This window comes from Callithrix jacchus, chromosome 5, assembly GCF_049354715.1.
Source record: "Callithrix jacchus isolate 240 chromosome 5, calJac240_pri, whole genome shotgun sequence".
Classification (NCBI taxonomy): Eukaryota; Metazoa; Chordata; class Mammalia; order Primates; family Cebidae; genus Callithrix; species Callithrix jacchus.
Window position 1 is genome coordinate 131,270,776 of NC_133506.1, and position 19,414 is coordinate 131,290,189.

At 41.8% G+C, this 19,414-nt stretch overlaps 1 protein-coding gene, 1 non-coding gene and 1 pseudogene across 2 annotated transcripts in view; 1 reads left to right on the forward strand and 2 right to left on the reverse strand.

Annotated features, from left to right (window-relative positions):
* The window catches only part of GRB2 (growth factor receptor bound protein 2), an 84,815-nt gene that overhangs the window by 48,997 nt on the left and 16,404 nt on the right, over positions 1-19,414 (reverse strand). The window lies entirely within an intron of this gene.
* Positions 6,654-18,004, reverse strand: LOC144582914 (uncharacterized protein C9orf85-like; annotated as a pseudogene).
* Positions 8,074-8,214, forward strand: LOC118154147 (U4 spliceosomal RNA). Its single transcript, XR_004744044.1, has one exon. It is a non-coding gene; the product is annotated as a U4 spliceosomal RNA (small nuclear RNA).

Sequence of the window (19,414 nt, forward strand, 5' to 3'; positions counted from 1 at the left end):
GTTAGATCATAAACACAGTAAAGTGTAATTATACTTTACAAAAACTCAAAAAAAAAAGTACGTTAAGAAACCTAAACAAGGTGCTAGGAAGAAAAATAAAGGAATAAAAAACTACACAGAAAATTCAAGAGTTCCTATTTCTGGTCTGTCACCTAAATAAAGGCAAAAGACCTGAGGCAATGTAAGAAACTAAAGGTGAACTCTGGCAGGACAACACTGAGTGACACAAAGAAAATATCAACTATAGACTTAGTTCACACTGAGTAGGATGAACATCGTGTGAATTTCCTCCCTTCCTGCCTCCAACACGTTAAAGTACTATGTTGCTAGGCACTGTGCAAGATGCTGATATAGGAACCTACTGCAAACTGGAGAAACAAAAACACACTGTGGCAAGAGGTATACAATGGTGCTCAGGGGCAGCAGAGGGGAACCTGAGGGAAGAGCAGAACACCTAGAAAACCTCCTGGAGACTGGGTCTGTTCTAAGCAACGAGAGGTGGCCAAGGCATGTAAATGCTAAAGGTTACACCAGACAAAAAGGAACAACATGAGATAGCCCAGAGGTAAGGGAAAACAAGCAACTAACTGAAAATTGAAAAAATTTTGCTTAAATATAGAAACTAAGATCACCCAACCAATTATTTCTGACATTACTAGCAAAAAATGTTGACCAATAAAACACTGTAGAGCTTTCTGGATGAGTATAACAAATTACACAAAATGCTGGTGCAAGTAACACAAAGAATTAAAATGACTATCTACAATAACAGTAAGACTTTGCCGAAGATTATTTGCGTAAAACAGAGTTCTGAAAAGAAAACACAATAATTATGGTTTGCTGAATTCAAAGAAATGCTGCCTCTGCTCTCTGGATATGTCTCAGATTCTGCTGTCTACACATTTAGCCTAAGACCACATTACACATCCAATGACACAAGGCACCCAAATTAGAAGAGAAAGCACTAGACTCAAGAACATCGTACAGGTCACCCCCCCGAGCAGGAAGCCTATATGAGAAGAACTATTTCCATGAGTGAAGATGCAGAACTAGCTGCAACAGGTTCCCAGTATCTATCTGCCTCTGCACAGGCTGGAGGTGGAAAAAGTGAAGAAGGGGTTTGGGAAACAAGCATTCACAAGGAAAGGGAACAGTGGAGACAGGGAAGGGGCTCATGAGAAAGGGAACACCTCACCCCAATTCTACTTCTAGTCCATAGCAGCACTTTACTTTCCTACTCCCATCCCAATTCTGCCCAAGGGCCTCACCTCCAACGACAATAATCACCAAGAGTTTATAAAGAGAAGGGAAGACATGATTCCTGGCATTTCAAAGTGGAACACAAATACTTCAAGCATGAAAACAGACCAGAAACCCTGGTGATGTTCTACAGCAGGGCTGTCCAATGACACTTTCTGCATATGTCCTGTATCTGCACTGTGTAATACAGTAGAGCCACTAGCCACTCACAGCCACTGAGAACTTGAAATATGGCTAAATTGGTGAATTTTTAAACTAATATAAATTTAAACAGCCATCTAAGCTAGGGGCTACAGTACTCAACAGTGCAGCTTAGAGTACTATGTAACTATCAGGCACATGGAAGACAAATACTTTGTGGTCTAACCTTAAAACACTATTAATATGCATTAGATGAGAAATAAACCTTCCACAGAAACATCAATTTACAAGCGTTTAGAAAATAATTTGTCACTACATAGGAACTGTCAAAAAGCTAAAAGAACAGATATTTGGCTAGGCACAGTAACTCATGCCTGTATCCCAGCACTTTGGGAGGCCGAGGTGGGCAGATCACTTGAGGTCAGGAGTTTGTGAGAACAACCTGACTAATATGGTACAACCAAATCCCTGTCTCTACTAAAAGAACAAAAATTAGCCAGGCATGGTGGTGGGCACCTGTAATCCCAGCTACTCTTGGGAGGCTGAGGCAGGATAATCGCTTGAACCCAGGAGGCAGAGACTACAGTGAACCAAGATTGTGCCACTGCACTCTAGCCTGGGGGACAAAGAGACAGACAGACAGACAGACAGACAGTCAGTCAGTCAGTCAGTCAGTCAGTCAGTCAGTCAATCAGTCAGTCTACTTCCACAGAGTATTTCCTTAAACAAGAGTTTATTGGAGGCATGAAGTCTGGAGGTGCTTAACTACAGACTTTTACAGAATGTAAAAGAAGTGTCATACATATTCTGAAGCTCTTGCACATGCCACGCCGTTATCAATATGGCTCACATCTACTTTTATAACTCTGCCAAACACATTCAAAGGCAATTTAACTTCCAAGTTTAAGTGTTCTAGCACAAGTCCAACATCTCTTCAGAGTTGACAGTAAGCTTGGCTAATGTTAGAAACCAAAGTCTTCAGTAAGTCAGCCATATCTGCATGGACAAAGCAGTCCTGAGTGCTGCTAAATTATCTGAGAAAACTTTTCAACACTCATGTCTTACCAAGTCTGTTTCATTCAGAACATTCCATATACATCTTTAGCAAAGCTCTTAAAACAGTGTATTTATTAAATTTCACATTTTTTTTTTTGAGATAGAGTCTCATTCTGTTGCCCAGGCTGGAGTGCAATGGTGTGATCTTGGCTCACTGCAACCTCCACCTCCTGGGTTCAGGTGATTCTTCTGCCTCAGCCTCCCGAGTAGCTGGGACTACAGGCACATGCCACCAGGTCCGGCTAATTTTGTTGTGTTTTTAGTAGAGACAGGGTTTCACCATGTTGGCCAGGCTGGTCTCAAACTCCTGATGTCGTGATTCACCTGACTCGGCCTCCCAAAGTGCTGGGATTACAGGGGTGAGCCACCACGCCCGGCCCAATTTCACATCTTTAATTCTTCTCTTAGTATCAACCTTAGCACTAAACACAGTACCCTTTGCTTAGGAGATACTCAATAATTTGTTCTATAATTCATCAAGGTACTAGACAAGAAGTCTTAAGAATTCATCAAAGCCAGGTGTGGAGGTTCATGCTTGTAATCCCAGCACTTTGGGAGGCCGAGGTGGGCACATTACCTGAGGTCAGAAGTTTGAGATCAGCCTGGCCATTATGGTGAAACCCTGTCTCTACTAAAAATACAAAAATTAGCTGGGCATCGTGGCGGATGCCTGTAATTACAGCTACCCAGGAGGCTGAGGCAGGATAATCGCTTGAAACTGGGATGTGGAGGTTGCAGTGAGCTGGGATCATGCCACTGAACTCCATCTGGGCGAAAGAGTAAGACTATGTCTTAAAAAAAAAAAAAGAATTCATTAAAATGTTACATTTGGCTGGACAAGGTAGCTGACACGTGTAATCCCAGCATTTGGGAAGGCCAAGGTGGGTGGATCATTTGAGCTCAGGAGTTTGAGATCAGCCTGGTAATATGGCAAAAACCTATAGCCACAAAAGAAAAAAAATAGCCGGGTGTGGTGGTGCATGCCTGTAGTCCCAGCTACTCAAGAGGCTGATGGGGGAAGATCGCTGGAGCCAGGAGACTGAGGCTGCAGTGAGTCAATGATGACACCACTGTATTCCCAACCTGGGTGACAGAGCAAGACTCTGTCTCAAGAAGAAAAAAGCCAGGAGTAGGGGCTCATGCCTATAATCCCAGCACTTTGGGAGGCCGAGGCAGGTGGATCACAAGGTCAGGAGTTCAAGATCAGCCTAGTCAATAAGATGAAATCCCATTTCTACTAAAAATGCAAAAATTAGCCAGCCATGGTGGCAGCACCTATAGTCCCTGCTACTCGGGAGGTTGAGGCAAGAGAATCACTTTAACCTAGGAGGCAGAGGCTGCAGTGAGCCAAGATTGTGCCATTGCACTCCAGCCGAGGTGAGAGAGAGACCCTCCATCTCAAAAAAAAAAAAAAAAAAAAAAAAAGAAAAGATCATATAACTCTATATGGCATACACTCTGCATGGCATTCAAATTCATGCACTTAAATAATTATATTTCTTTTGCTTTTTTTGAGATGGGGGGGATCTCATTCAGTTGCTCAGGTTATACTCCAGCCTGGGGCGATGGAATGAAACCCCATTTCTATTAGAAACAAAAAGTGGCCAGGCGCAGTGGTTCGTGCCTGTAATCCCAGCACTTTGGGAGGTCAAGGCGGGAGGACTACTTGAGATCCTGGGTTCGATCACGGCTCACTGCAGCCTCAAACTCCTGAGCTCAAGTCATCCTCCTGCCTCAGCCTCCTGAGTAGCTGGGACTGCAGATGTGTGCCACCACAACTGGCTAATTTAAACACATTTTGTACAGATGAGGCTCACTTTGCTGCCCAGGCTGGTCTCAAACTCCTGGCTTTAAGGAATATTCATTCCTACCTCAGTCTCCCAAAGTGCTGAGAATGCAGGTAGGAGCCAGTTAGCCTAACCTACATAATTCTATCACTATACTTCTTATGTCAATCATCACATCACATTCTATATCTGATCTTTCATGTTCTCAATTGGATACAAATCCACAAAAGCTCACTTATTCTTTCCTATAATTGCTGATTATGTATTATGATGAATTTCATAGTAATTAAGCCCATTTTAACACAACCTTCAAAAAAAAAAATAATTAACCAACAGATCTAACAACATCTATAGAAGACACTACCCAACAACAGCAGAATAAAAATCTATCTCAAGCGCAGAGGAGAACATTCTCCAGGACAAACCAGATGGTAGGCCATAAAATAAGCCCCAATAAATCTGAAAGGATTGAAGTCATACAAAGTATGTTCTACAACCACAATGAAAACAGAAATTGACCAAGTGCAGGGACTCACGCCTATAATCTCAGCACTTTGGGAGGCCGAGGCAGGCAGATTGCCTGAACTCAGGAGTTCGCAACCAGCCTGGGCAACACAGTGAAACTCCATCTGTACTAAAATACAAAAAATTAGCCAGGCGTGATGGTGTGTACCTGTACGTAGTCCCAGCTACTTGGGAGACTGAAGCAAGAGAACTGCTTGAACCTGCGAGGTGGAGGTTTGATCCATGCCAAGTAAGCCAAGATCGCACCACTGCACTCTAGCCTGGGTGGGGGGCAGAGCAAGACTCTGTCTCAGATAAAAAAAACTACCTGGGCCTGGTGGCATGCACCTGTAATCCCAGCTACTCAGGAGGCTAAGGCAAGAGAATCTCCTGAACGCAGGAGGGGGAGGCTGCAGTGAGCTGAGATTGCACCGCTGCATTTTAGCCTGGGCGACAGAGCAAGACTCCGTCTCAAAAAAAAAAAAGACTAGCTGAAGCATGAACTTCCACTGATTGCCTTGCACATAGACATTTGTAGCCTATATAACATAATCTGTTCTCCAGGTGGATAGTGTCAGAATTTAAATAATTAAAAAAAAAAGAAATCTGTAACCAACGATACCATCCAATGCAAAAAAGATACCTCTGGCATGAGGAGTCCCCTCCCTTCTTTTAAACTTTCCCATAAAAACCTTTCACAGGCCAGGCTAGGTGGCTCACACTTGTAATATGTAATCCCAGCACTCTAGGAGGCAAAGGCAGGAGGGATCGCTTGAGCCCAGAAATTTGAGACAAGCCTGGGCAACATAGTGAGACTCAATCCCTACCCCTCCCTCAAAAAAAAAAAAAAAAAACCCCACATAGTCGGGCATGGTGGCAGACACCTGTAGTTCCTGATATGAAGAGATTAGGGTGGGAGGATCAATTGAACCTGGAATGTTGAGGCTGCACTGAGCCATAATTGAACCACTGCACTCCAGCCTGGGTAACAGAGCTAGACCCCGTCTCAAAAAATAAAGAAAGCCCTTCACAGCTGGGCCCAGTGACTCACATCTATAATCCCAGCTACTTGGGAGGCTGAGGTGGGAGGATCACTTGAGACTAGCCTGGGCAACATAGTAAGACCCCCCCCCACAAAAAAAATTAAAAGTTATGTTTTTTAATATAATATAGGGTATGGTGGTGTACATCTGTAGTCCTAGCTACTCAAGAGGCTGAGGTGAGATGATCACTTGAGCCCAGGATTTCAAGGCTGCAGTGAGCTATGGTGAGCTGTACTCCAATCAGGGGCAACAAAATGAGACCCCATTTCTATTAGAAACAAGTGGCCAGGTACAGTGGTTCATGCCTGTAATCCCAGCACTTTGGGAGGTAAAGGTGGGAGGACTGCTTGAGACAATGTGCTTGAGACCAGCCTGGGCAACATGGCGAGATCTTGTTTCTACAAAATATAAAAAGTCAGCTGGGCATGGTGGTGCTTACCTGTAGTCCCAGAAATTCAGGAGGCTGAGATGGGTGAATCACTTGAGCCTAGGAAGTTGAGGCTGCATTCCGGCCCAGCCAATAGTGCAAGACCCTATCTCAAAAAAAAAAAAAAAATTTAAAAAGGCCAGGTGTGGTGGCTCATGCCTGTAATCCCAGCACTTTGGGAGACCAAGGCAGGTGGATCACTTGAGGTCAGGAGTTCTAGACCAGCCTGGCCAACATGGTGAAACTCTGTCTCTACTAAAAATACAAAAATTAGCCAGGTGTAGTGGCACATGTCCATAGTCTCAGCTACTAGGGAGGCTGAGGTGGGAGAATTGCTTGAACCTGGGAGGTAGAGAATGCACTGAGCCAAGATCACACCACTGCACTCTAGTGTGGGTGAAAGCGAGCAAGACTCTAAAAAAGAAAACCCTCAAAGAAACAAACAGCAAAACAAAAAAATCTTTCACCTTCTGGCAGACTTCAGAAAAACCCCCAGGTCTGCTGGTGTGTCTTCCCAGGTCGATTCTCATTTGCCAGGCTTTCCAATAAACCTTTATGAAATTACTTCTGCCTCAACAGCCTTAATTTCTGTTGACAATATAAAACCCAAACCCAGGCCAGGTGCAATGGCTCACGCCTGTAATCCCAGCACTATGGGAGGCCGAGGCAGGTGGGTCACCTGAGGACAGGAGTTCGAGACCAACCTGGCCAACATGGTGAAACCCTGTCTCTAATAAAAATACAAAAATTAGCTGGGTGTGGTGGCTTGCTACTTGGGAGGGTGAGGCAGGAGAATCACCTGAATCTGGAGGGCGGAGGTTGCCGTGACCAGATATCTCGCCACTGCATTCCAGTCTGGGCAACAGTGTGAGACTCCGTCTCAAAAAACAAACCCAAACCCAAACGCAGAAGCAAGTTATACAAGATTAATTTTTCATTAGGTTACCTGAGGATATGCAGGTGAGAGGCATGTCCTTTTTGCCAGGCCTTTAATATCTTAACAGGGAAGGGATGAAGTGAGGGAAATACATACAGAAACTTCACACATGAATATACAACACTAACAAACTCATAGCTAAATATGAAAATTACTACTAAAAAGTGTAAAGGTAACAACTGTTCAGGCAGATAACAGGACTCTAAGCAAATACAGTGTGACTTTCCAAGTTTATGAACAACTCGAGTATTAGGTCTTCTCCATCAGTAACCTAAATACAGAAGGAGACCAACCAATTAATTAAGGGAAGGCTTGCAGGGTCTACCAGTTCTCACTTCTGGCATTAAATGAGGCCATTAGTTACAAATTCACTGGGATATATGACATAGACTACTTTAGCAAAAAGTTTTGGAAAATTCACACAAATCTCAGGTTCACGATCTGTTCTGACTTAGTTTTAATATTTTGAGAAAAGTCTTAATCACTATATTTTCTCTAAGAGCCTGACACAGAAATCCTGAGCTACCACCATTTTCTAAAGAGGCGCACTTAACAGAAACCTTATTCTTCTCTCTAAAGATGAAAAGTACCTGCTTACTTTCATTATAAAATTTTGAATATGGATGCATTATGTTTCATTGTATCCAGGAACTGTAATAGAAGTAACTATGGCTATATGCATTAAATGTTTTTGTCTGAAAAGTTATAGAAAACCTGAATAGTGATTTTTTTTGGGAAGAGGGTTTGGCATATAAATTTTCTAATAATGACTGAGACATTTATTTATTTGCTTATTTAATTTCAAAATTGTTATCTGGGCATCACGAGGGAATATGACCAAGCTTCTTTTACATGTTTTCTATTAAATGATTCTAATAAAAATTTTAAAAGAATTAAATTAAAAAGACATTTGATTTCAGCTTTGCACAGTGGCAGTATTATAGCCCATGAGGTTTATCCAAGGTGTGATTATTGCTAACTGAAAACTTTTCCCAATACCCCACCATGACAACTTGAAAGATAGTTGGCATTGGCAATTTTTGACAGTCTCTATGGAGACTCAATTAAAAAAAAAAAAAAGACACTTGATTTCTCATTTAAAAAAAAAAAAAAACAGGGTCACACTATCACACAGGCTGGAGTACAGTGGGGCAAACATAGCTCACTGTAGCCTCCATCTCCTGGGCTCAAGCAACCTTCCCACCTTAGCCTCCCAAGCAGCTGGGACTACAGGCTTGCACCACCAAACCTGACTAATTCTTTTTTTAATCTTTAGTAGAGACAAGGTCTGGCTATATTGCCCAGGCTGGTCTTGAACTCCTTGGCTCATGTGGTCCTCCCACTTTAGCCTCCCAAAGTGCTAGAATTACAGGTTACCTCCCCTGGTCACTTGATTTCTTAATGCATGACAAATAGCTAAAACACATTATTAATTTCAGATCATTGTTTTTAAATTATATTTTTTCAATGGCAAACATTTTATAAAAATTAATACATAATAAATGCAGGACAGCCAAGGAAGGAGAAACAGATACATGAACCTCTGGAAAACTGTAATTTGTCTGCATCAGTAATTTTAATACAATGTGGAAACTGACCTAAGTCAAAAAGTAAGTACACAAGAAAGCATATAACATTACTTTTACATCCCATGTGGGGAAAAGATAATTGAGATATAACTAGAAATCTAGATAACAAGACCAGTTTTAGGTCTAATCTGTTTATCCATAGAGAAAATAGCTGAACATGTTATGTTTTTAGTTTATCATCTTAGATTATCAAAACATCTATGTAATAGCCTTGTACAATGTGGAAGATGATGTACTGCTTACACCAAGAAGAATTTTAATATAAAAGGAGTTTGCTATGAAGCTGTGCAAAGTGATTTTTTTTCCCTTACAAGAAAGCAAAACAGGCCCTAAAATATTTGTTGACTTGCAAACTGACATCTAGAAACTACTGTAGTGTTTTGTTATTTACTGCCTTTTCTGATTACGAAACTAATATAAGCTTGTAGTAAGAAATTTCCATTACAGAAATGCACACTAGAGAAAGTTAAGTTCTCCATTATCACTTCATCTAGAGAAAACCAACTGTTACCCAAGATCACACCCTTCTTTTTTCTTTGTATTTCAGTATGTTTGAGTGAGCATGTTTCATTAGGTTCCAATATTTTTTCTCAAAAGCTCTCAGCAGAGCTTCCTGGGTTTAAAGCTAAACATCTGCAGCATAAACTAAACAAAGACTGGTTTGTCTGTCTTCCCATCTTGTTCCAAGCATGAGTTAGGATGTATGGTCTCCCTCTAGAAGATATTCATCTAGTTTAAACAAGACAAATTAAATTATAAATACATGCCAGACTTCTCTACTATCATAATTACTTATTAATTTAACCTGACAAAGCTATAAAAAAAAAACAACAAATTAACCACCTAAAAGAACAGCACAAAATAAAACGTGTTTCTGAAAAACTGTGCCAAGCATCTTACATGCTGAAGAAAAGATGTTTAATCATCTCACAAATCTGGTTAACATAGTCCTGTAAAACACTGTCAAACTTCTAAATAATGTCCTATTGTTAAAAGAGACCAGAAAATGAAGCAAACCTTAGCACTGCTAATATTATGTATTCTGGCTAGGGATTATGGGCCATTGTCATTTAAAGTTATCTTAAGTAGGTAAGCATTTGTTGAGCCATTCAGACAATAGGACAATACATATATCAAAACTCCCTTGAAATTTTTAACTAAATTATTAACAGAAACAAGTGAAATATACAGCAATAGCAAATAGTTAAGTCAATTACAGAACATTACCTTGATATGTTATATAACCACCGAAAATAAACTAATATGAAAAATGGTAAAATATTTTAAATCCCCTGCAATTTGAGGATATAAAAACGTATACATAATGATAAAGCTTCAAAGAGACCTGAAACAGTAAAAATACTGGAATGGAGGGACTTATGCAGAATTTTTAGTTTCCTATCTATTAGTGTATACTAAGGTAATTTTAAATTTTAACGTGAAATGGAAATATTGCTAATAAAATAATCTAAATATATTCTTTTTCCCCAGCACTCCTTTTCAACCATACATAGTTATCTATGAAAATAGAGATATGCTGGGCGCGGTAGCTCACACCTGTAATCCCAGCACTTTGGGAGGCTGAAGCAGGTGGATCAAGAGTTTGGGAGTTCGAGACCAGCCTGGCTAACCTAGTGAAACCCTATCCCCACTAAAAATACAAAATATTAGCTGGGCATGGTGGTGGGCACCTGTAATCCCAGCTATCTCAGGAGGCTGAGGCAGGAGAATCGCTTGAGCCCGGGAGACAGAGGTTGCAATGAGCTGACATCACGCCTTTGCACTCCAGCCCAGGCGACAGTACGAGACTCCGTCTCAAAAAAAAAAAAAAGATATATGAAATGACACAAAATGAGACATAAAATAATCAACATTTTCCAAAACCACATACTCTTTTCTTGTTCTCAGTGAATCCTACAGTTTCAAGGTCCAAAATACGTTTTTTCTCACTTTATAACTAAACTGATATTTTAGCATTTTTCAAAAGAAAAATATTACCAAGGGCCTTTGCCATTTTGTTAAACCTAGATTTTAAAAGTCCTGAGTTCCTATAGTCCCAGCACTTTGGGAGGCCAAGGTGGGGGGATCACAAGATCAAGAGATCGAGACCATCCTGGCCAATATGGTGAAACCCTGTCACTACTAAAAATACAAAAAATTAGCTGGGAGTGGTGGTACATCCCTGGAGTCCCAGCTACTCGGGAGGTCGAGGCAAGAGAATCACTTGAACCCGGGAGGCAGAGGTCCTGATGAGCCAAGATCGTGCCACTGCATTTGCAGCCTGGTCACAGAGTGAGACTCCGCCTCAAAAAAGCAAAAAGTCCTGGGTGATGTATGGAGACCCTGTTTCAAAAAATAAAATAAAATAAAATAAACAACAACAACAAAAGGAATAAAAAGTCCACTGTTAAACTAAAGAATATACTAAATAAAAGCCACTGTTAGGTCAGGCACAGTGGCTCATGGCTGTAATCCTAGCAGCATTTTAGGAGATCAAAGTGGGTGGATCACAAGGTCAGGAGTTTGAGAAGAGCCTGGCCAATATGGTGAAACCCCATCTGTACTTAAAATATAAAAATTAGCCAGGCGTGATGGCAGGTGCCTGTAGTCCCAGCTACTTGGGAGGCTGAGGCAGGCAGAAGAATCTCTTGAACCCAGGGAGGCAGAGGTTGTAGTGAGCCAAGATCATGCCACTGCACTCCAGCCTGGGTGACAGAGTAAGACTCCAACTTAAAAAAAAAAAAAAAAAAAAAAAAAGCAGCCAGGCACAGTAGCTCATGCCTATAATCCCAGCACTTCGAGAGTCCGAGGTGGGCAGATCACCTGAGGTCAGGAGTTCGAAATCAGCCTGACCAATATGATGAAACCTCGTCTTTTGTCTCTATTAAAACTAAAAAAATTAGCCAGGCATGGTGTAATCCCAGCTACTCAGGAAGGCTGAGACAAGATAAGCACTTGAACCCAGGAGGCAGAGGCTGCAGTGAGCCGAGACTGCGCCACTGCAATCCAGCTTGGGCAACAAGAGCAAAACAGAAAGACAGAGGAACGAAAGAAAGAAAGAACGAATGAAAGAATGAACGAACGAATGAACGAACGAAAGGAAAAAAGACTAAAGAAAGACAGATGAAAGAAAGAAGGAAGGAAGGAAAGAAGGAAAGAAAGAGAAAGAAAGAAAGAAGGAAAGAAAGACGGAAAGACAGAAGACAGACAGACAGAAAGAAAGACGGAAAGAAAGATGGATAGACAGACAGAAAGAAAAGAGAGAAAGAAAGAAAGAAACAAAGGAAGAAAGAAAGAAAGAAAGAAAGAAAGAAAGAAAGAAAGAAAGAAAGAAAAGAAAAGCCACTGTTGAAATGAGGAAAAAATTTTCAATATTTTACTGCTAATAATAAATATAGGTTGAATATCCCTTATCTGAAATAAGGGACCAGAAGCATTTCAGCTTTTGGATTTTTGAATACCTGCATTTATATGGGCTCAGCATCCCTAAATCCGAAAATCCAAAATGCTTCAAGAAGCATTTCCTGGCCAGGCGCCATGGCTCAAGCCTGTAATCCCAGCACTTTGGGAGACCGAGGCGGGTGGATCATGAGGTCAAGAGATTGAGACCATCCTGGTCAACATGGTAAAACCCCGTCTCTACTAAAAATACAAAAAATTAGCTGGGCATGGTGGTGCGTGCCCGTAATCCCAGCTACTCAGGAGTCTGAGGCAGGAGAATTGCCTGAACCCAGGAGGCGGAGGTTGCGGTGAGCCGAGATCGCGCCATTGCACTCCAGCCTGGGTAACAAGAGCGAAACTCCGTCTCAAAAAAAAAAAAAAAAAAAAAAGAAGCATTTCCTTTGATTGCCATGTTGGTGCTCAAAATAGTTTCAGATTTCAGATCTTTGGATTATGGATACTCAATATGTAGCTCTTCTGATAAAAATGTTAGGACAGAAAGTAAAAGAACTACTGCTAGAAACTGGACCAAAGTGGGCTAAGCTTTCTAGCCAAGTAAAGAAGGAAATATTAAGCATTGTCTATGGCATGCTTAAGATTTTTAGAAGTTGTTGGGGGGAAAATGCCTATTCTCACTATGAGACTAGAGAGCATGTTTACCCATGGGTTCTCACGGAGGGCAGTTAGAGATAATGAAATCATCCTTAATATCCTTACAGTAGATACTATGAGTTTCCCCAAGGCTTTTTTTTACATTCCTTACTGTTAGCCAACTGCATAATCCCAAAGCTTCAGTAAACTAAAGAAACTTACAGGGCACAACATAGGTATCCATCTCTTTGTTACAGATGTGTAAGAATGGAAAAAACTCTCCATAGATACGGTGCTTTCAGATGAGCTCTGGGACAGGGTTTGAAGAGTTCTGAGTTTGAGGTAATAACAGATAACCTTTGGCCAGTTTTATGAGTAGAGTCATGTGACTTAATATTTACTACCTCGTATCAATGTTGTGTATCTGAATAGCATTAATAAAACTAAAAGCTAGCAATTACTGTCTACTTCATGCTAGTGGCTGCTTTAAAAACACCAAAATAGGCCAGGTGTGGTGGCTCACGCCTGTAATCTCAACACTTTGGGAGGCTGAGGCAGTCGGATCATGAGGTCAGGAGTATGAGAACAGGCTGGCCAATATGGTGAAACCCCATCTCTACTAAAAATACAAAATCAGCTAGATGTGGTGGTGCATACCTGTAATCCCAGCTACTCAGGAGGCTGAGGCAGGAAAATGGCTTGAACCTGAGGGGCGGAGGTTGCAGTGAGCCAAGACTGCACCACTGCACTCCACTCTGGGTGACAGAGCGAGACTCCATCTCAAAAATAAACCCCCGACACCAAAATATTAGCTATTTTAATCTTCACTGTGACCCTAGAAAGGTAGGTAACTGTTGTTCCCATTTTACAGATGACACTACCAAAACACAAAGCCATTCTGTAAATGGCCCAGGATCACAATGCCAGATCTGTCAGTGGCAGAGCTGGGATTCCAAGCAGGCAGGTCTTGCCTAGAGCCAGTATTCTTTACCACACTTCAGATGTCTCTCATTCCACATCCAGGAGGAGGTGAAATTAGAGGAGTAGCTGCCAAAAGGACAAAGATTTTCCTCAAAAAAGTCATTCTGGGTCACTTTTTCAAGTGTCTCAAAGTTTTATGATACTGAGCATGGCCAAAGTGAACTTCAGCCTGAAAGATTAAAAATCAGGTTAAACCTCAGCCCTTAAAACACAAAACCACCCCTTAGCAGAGCACTTTACTTCCTAGAATATCCTTCAAGGTAAACTGAGATGCAGAATGTTAACTGCTTACTATCTGAATGTAACTTTTTTAAGAAAACTGATAGCCAAGCACAGTGGCTAACGCCTGTAATTCCAGCACTTTGGGAGGTATGGGGGATCACCCGAGGTCCATAGTTCTAGACCAGCCTGGTCAACATGGTGAAACCTTGTCTCTACTAAATATATAAAAAAATTAGCTGGACGTGGTTGCCTGTGATTAGCCCACGCCTGTAATCCCAGTTACTCAGGAGGGTAAGGCAGGAGACTCACTTGAACACAGGAGGCAGAGGTTGCAGTGACCCGAGATCGTGCCATTGCACTCCAGCCTAGGCAACAAAAGTGAAACTCTGTCTCAGGAATGAATGAATGAATGAATGAATGAATGAATGAATGAATGAATGAAATTAGGACTAAACCAGATTGAATCTGATTTCTAACTTCTAAATTTGGGCAAACTACTAAATCTAAGCCTCAGACTTTTTGCAGTAAAATGGGAATAACAGCATCTGCCTTTACAGGACTTGTGTGAGATTAAAAGAGAAGGGAAGCTGGGCACGGTGGCTCACGCCTGTAATCCCAGCACTCTGGGAGGCCGAGGCAGGTGGATCACTTGAGATCAGGAGTTTGAAACAAGCCTGTCCAACATGGTGAAACCCCATCTTTAAAATAAAAATAAAAAGAGAAGGGAAGTCCAAAACTTAGTGCAAGGGCATGCTTAGTATTCAATATGTTATGTTATTACTTATTAAAAGAGGATCCATTTAACATTTCTCTGTGCAAGTGTAGGCATTATTTGGCATTGATACAGATCAACATTATTAACACTGTCACAGTATTCCACTTAACAGGTGTCATAATCTCCTTCTGTAAACCCCACTAATTGGTTTTGTTTTTTGGCTAGCATGGCAATTTCATCAACTGCAAGATGCATGCCAACTTTATGTTTTTGTTTTTTAAGATGTTGTTTCTCTCTTCTTCCCCAGGCAACAGTGCAATGGTGCCATCTCCACTCACTGCAACCTCTACCTCCTGAGTTCATGCAATTCTCCTGCCTTAGGCTTCCAGGCAGCTGACATTACAGGCAATGTGCCACCATGCCCAGCTAATTTTTTTGTATTTAGTAGAGTTGGGGTTTCACCATGTATTGGGATGGGTACACCACAGCAAGAGTTAAGATCAAAGTCCATCTCTATCACTCACTAGATGTGTGAACCTGAGCAAGTCTCTTAAGCTCTGAGCCTGTTTCTGCACCTATAAAATGGGGTTATGAATGCCATTCTTGGCCAGGAGTAGTGGGTCACGCCTCTAATCCCTGCACTCTAGGAGGCCAAGGCAGATGGATCACTTGACGTCAGGAGTTCAAGACCAGCCGGGCCAACATGGTGAAACCCACCTCTACCAAAAATACAAAAAATTAGCCAAGCATAGCGGCAGGTGCCTGTAACCCCAGTTACTTGGGAGGCTGAGACAGGAGAATCACTTGAACCCAGGAGGCAGAGGTTTGCAGTGAGCCGAGATTGTGCCATTGCACTCCAGCCTGGGCGACAAACCCAGGCTTTTGAGACAAAAGACGTCTCAAAAAACAAAAAACAAAAAACTTTGTACCTGTAGCTGTTCAACCATATGGTTTAGAGGTGAAACCTCAAAGATCCTGAAGGAATACTACATTTCCTTACTTATTTCTTTCTCCTAACAGGGGAAAGAGAGATCTTCAGCCAGTCTCCCAAAAAGACTTTTATATAGGAAGTGAAAGTTCATTCTCAGCACCCATTTAGAAACAGTCCATTTAGCTGACAAAATGAATATAATAAAAGGCAAGCAGATTATTTGCTTTAAGAGAGCTAAACAACAAACTGCCCTTCTCCTTATTTTTTTTTTTGAGATGGGAGCCTCCCTCTGTTGCCCAGGCTGGAACGCAGTGGTGCAATCTCAGCTCAATATAACCTCTGCCTCCTGGATTCAAGCAATTCTCCTGCCTCAGCCTCCCAAGTAGCTGGGATTACAGGTGTGCACCACCAATACCAGCTGTTTTTTGTATTTTTAGCAGAGACAGGGTTTCACCATGTTGGCTAGGCTGGTCTAAAACTCCTGACCTCAAATGATCCACATGCCTCAGCCTCCCAAAGTGTTGGGATTATAGGCGTGAGCCACCACGCCTGGCCACAAACTGCCCTCCTTCTTAAAGAGTAAATGCAATATTCTGGTTTAGTCAACAAGATTGATAAGAATTCTTACCAAAAGGCAAAGGCTGGGTGCAATGGCTCACACCTGTAATCTCAGCACTTTGGATAGAAAAATATAAATGCTTCTACAGAGTATACTGATACCAGGACTTTAAAATAGTGTGGGGGAAAAAAAAAAGAAAAACACTCTTTTATTTTTTTTTAATTTGAGATGGGGTCTTGCTTTGTTGTCCAGGTTGGGCTCCAACTCCGGGGCTCAAGCAATCTTCTTGTCTCAGCTTCATGAGAGGTGGGGCCTTAAGGCTTGCACTAGCTTACCTGGCTTTTTATTTTTTAGGTTAGGTAATTCGAACCCCTAAAATGGGACTTGTGCACTGAAACTCAGGACTTACAACTTGTGAAAACTCTAACCAACCACACTAGAGTCTGGTCTCTAGTATGGCTCTCCACTGATCTTCTCCCATTGAGAATTATAATCAAAGGACATTCTTTTCTTAGGAGACTTACTGACAGGCAGAAATCCCATGATTCTTTCTTTCAGTATCTTTCAAGCCACTCCCCTCCATTTCTAGCACAGATGTGTGACACACAACCTGATTACTTGCAACCATACAGGCTTGGGATCCCAGGCTTGGCCCCTTGCAATTCATTACACACACACACACACACACACACACACACACCCCCCACTCTTTATCACTTAAAAACCTTCCAAGGCTCATGAGGTCAGGAGTTTGAGACCAGCCTGACCAACACGGTGAAACCCCGTCTTCATTTAAAAAAAAAAAAAATTATATATATATATAAAAACTAGCCAGGCATGGTGGCACGTGCTTGTAATCCCAACTACTCAGGAGGCTGAGGCAGAAGAATCTCTTGAACCTGGGAGGCAGAGGCTACAGTGAGCCGAGATCACACCACTGCATTCCAGCCTGGGCGACAGAGCCAGACTCCATCTCAGAAAACAAAAAACAAAACAAAATAAAACAAAAAACTTCCAAGGCTTCTTAAGGACCAGATTAAACTGTTACTGGGCTTTTCTCACCTTGCTCCAACTCTACCTCATTTTACACTACGTCAGTCTAGATTCTTATTCCAGCCTTTCTATCTCAAACACAACAAGCACAACTTCCATCTCCCATGAAATGTCCTCCTTCTCTTAACCTACACAACCTATTCTCCTTACAAGGTTCAGTTCAGGTCATAACTCTTGCCAGTCTGATCCTTCCTGAATGACCCTAGTGGTTACGGTGTGCAACACGACTCTAGTATTCCATCAAAAACTATTAAGAATCACTACTACAAATCACTACTAAGAATGATAGTTGTGTGATCCTGGATATATATTTAATCTCTATGGGCCACCATTTCCTCATGTGTAAAATAGTAAGTTTAACTTAAGAAATTTTTAAAAATTTTCTCCTGCTAAAAAAATTTGTATATACCACTGTGTACTCTTTCACATATTAATCTCAATTCTTTTTTTTTTGTTTTGAGACGGAGTCTTGCACTGTCACCCAGGCTGTAGTGCAGTGGCACCATCTCAGCTCACTGCAATCTCCGTCTCCTGGGTTCAAGCAATTCTCCTGCCTCAGCCTCCTGAATAGTTGTGACTACAGGCGTGCACCACCACGCCCAGCTAATTTTTTTGTATATTTAGTAGAGACGGGATTTTATCATGTTGGCCAGGATGATCTCAGTCTCCTGACCTCCAGATCCGCCCGCCTCAGCCTCCCAAAGTACTGGGATTACAGACGTGAGCCACCGCACCCGGCCTTAATCTCAATTTTCTTACTTGTACATCTTATATTTTTCTCTCAACTCTCAAAGCAACTTACCCCAGGACCCGGCTCAAGAGATGCTCAGTGAGTGTGACAATGAAATAGGCCAGGCAGTGTTGAGACAGAGGATGCTTTGAAGATCTGAATGTGAACTCAAGACCTGTTTTTAAAGTAGTTTAAGAAACTGGTGGCTGGGCACGGTGGCTCACGCCTGTAATCCTAACACTTTGGGGGCTGAGGTGGGCGGATCATGAGGTCAACATAGCACAACCCTGTCTTTACTAAAAATACAAAAATTAGCTGGGCGTGGGGGCACACACCTGTAGTCCCAGCTACTCAGGAGGCTGAGGCAGGAGAATTGCTTGAACCCGGGAGGCAGAGGTTGCAGTGGGCCGAGATCGCACCATTGCACTCCAGCCTGGCACCTGGCAACACCGCAAGACTCTGTCTCAAAAAAAAAAAAAGAAACTGGTAAAGGTAGTTCATACCAGAGAGGGTAGAACACACCTAGATGATCCAGGGCTGGCTCTTCACTAGAGCTGAAGAAAGCAAGTAGCTTGCTCTAGAATGGAATGAGTACAGATCTGAGAGCTCAAAATGGTCTCTTAATTCCTATGCAGCACAATTTGAAGTACATATACATAAGCCCCTAAATGGCAGCTGACACTCCTAGGTAAGCTCATCCAATTTTACGTGCTCTAGTGTAGACTATTTAGGGGTCTTGTCAGTGGAGAACCTCTGGGATTATTTCAAGCCTGCCCTACCATGGTGGGGGAATTCTGATTTATTCCAACCACACTAGGCCTGAAACCTGCAGTGAAAGAGCAAGTCCTCCTATTTTACATCCCAGTGTCCTCTCCCTCCCCCACCCAAGAAGAACATAAGCTTTTATGAGAGAGAGAAACAAAGGCAGATATATTGAAGCATTCAACTCCATTTTAGGCTTCCAATAAAATGCTTTATTTTTTCCCCCTTTTCTCAGGACAGTAACAGGTCAATGTGTATACAGAAAGTAGGGAAGGGGTCTGCTGGAGGAGAGGAGTCACCATTTTTAACTAAAAGTTAATCAGGAACTCCAAGACAGGAGAAGATGTAATCCTTCTGAACTATAGTCAGAAGGTGAAGGTTAAGTCCCTATTTCATTAACTTGAAATGAAACTTACTCAATAACCATATGCACATCTCCTTTATCAGGAGAGCACATATATGTGCCTATTTCAATCAAATTGTCAATGCTATTCCAGCAACTTTTAAAACTGTTTTCGCTTACAACTAATACCCTCAAGACTTAACAAATTAAAGCTATTCAAATGAAGCCAGTTTACTCCCTGAAAAATCAAATGAGGAAAACCCCATTTTTTTAACTAACAGCTTTTAAGAATGTATGTCCCTCCTCTTCACCCAGCCATTTCACACCGTTATGAGACAAAGG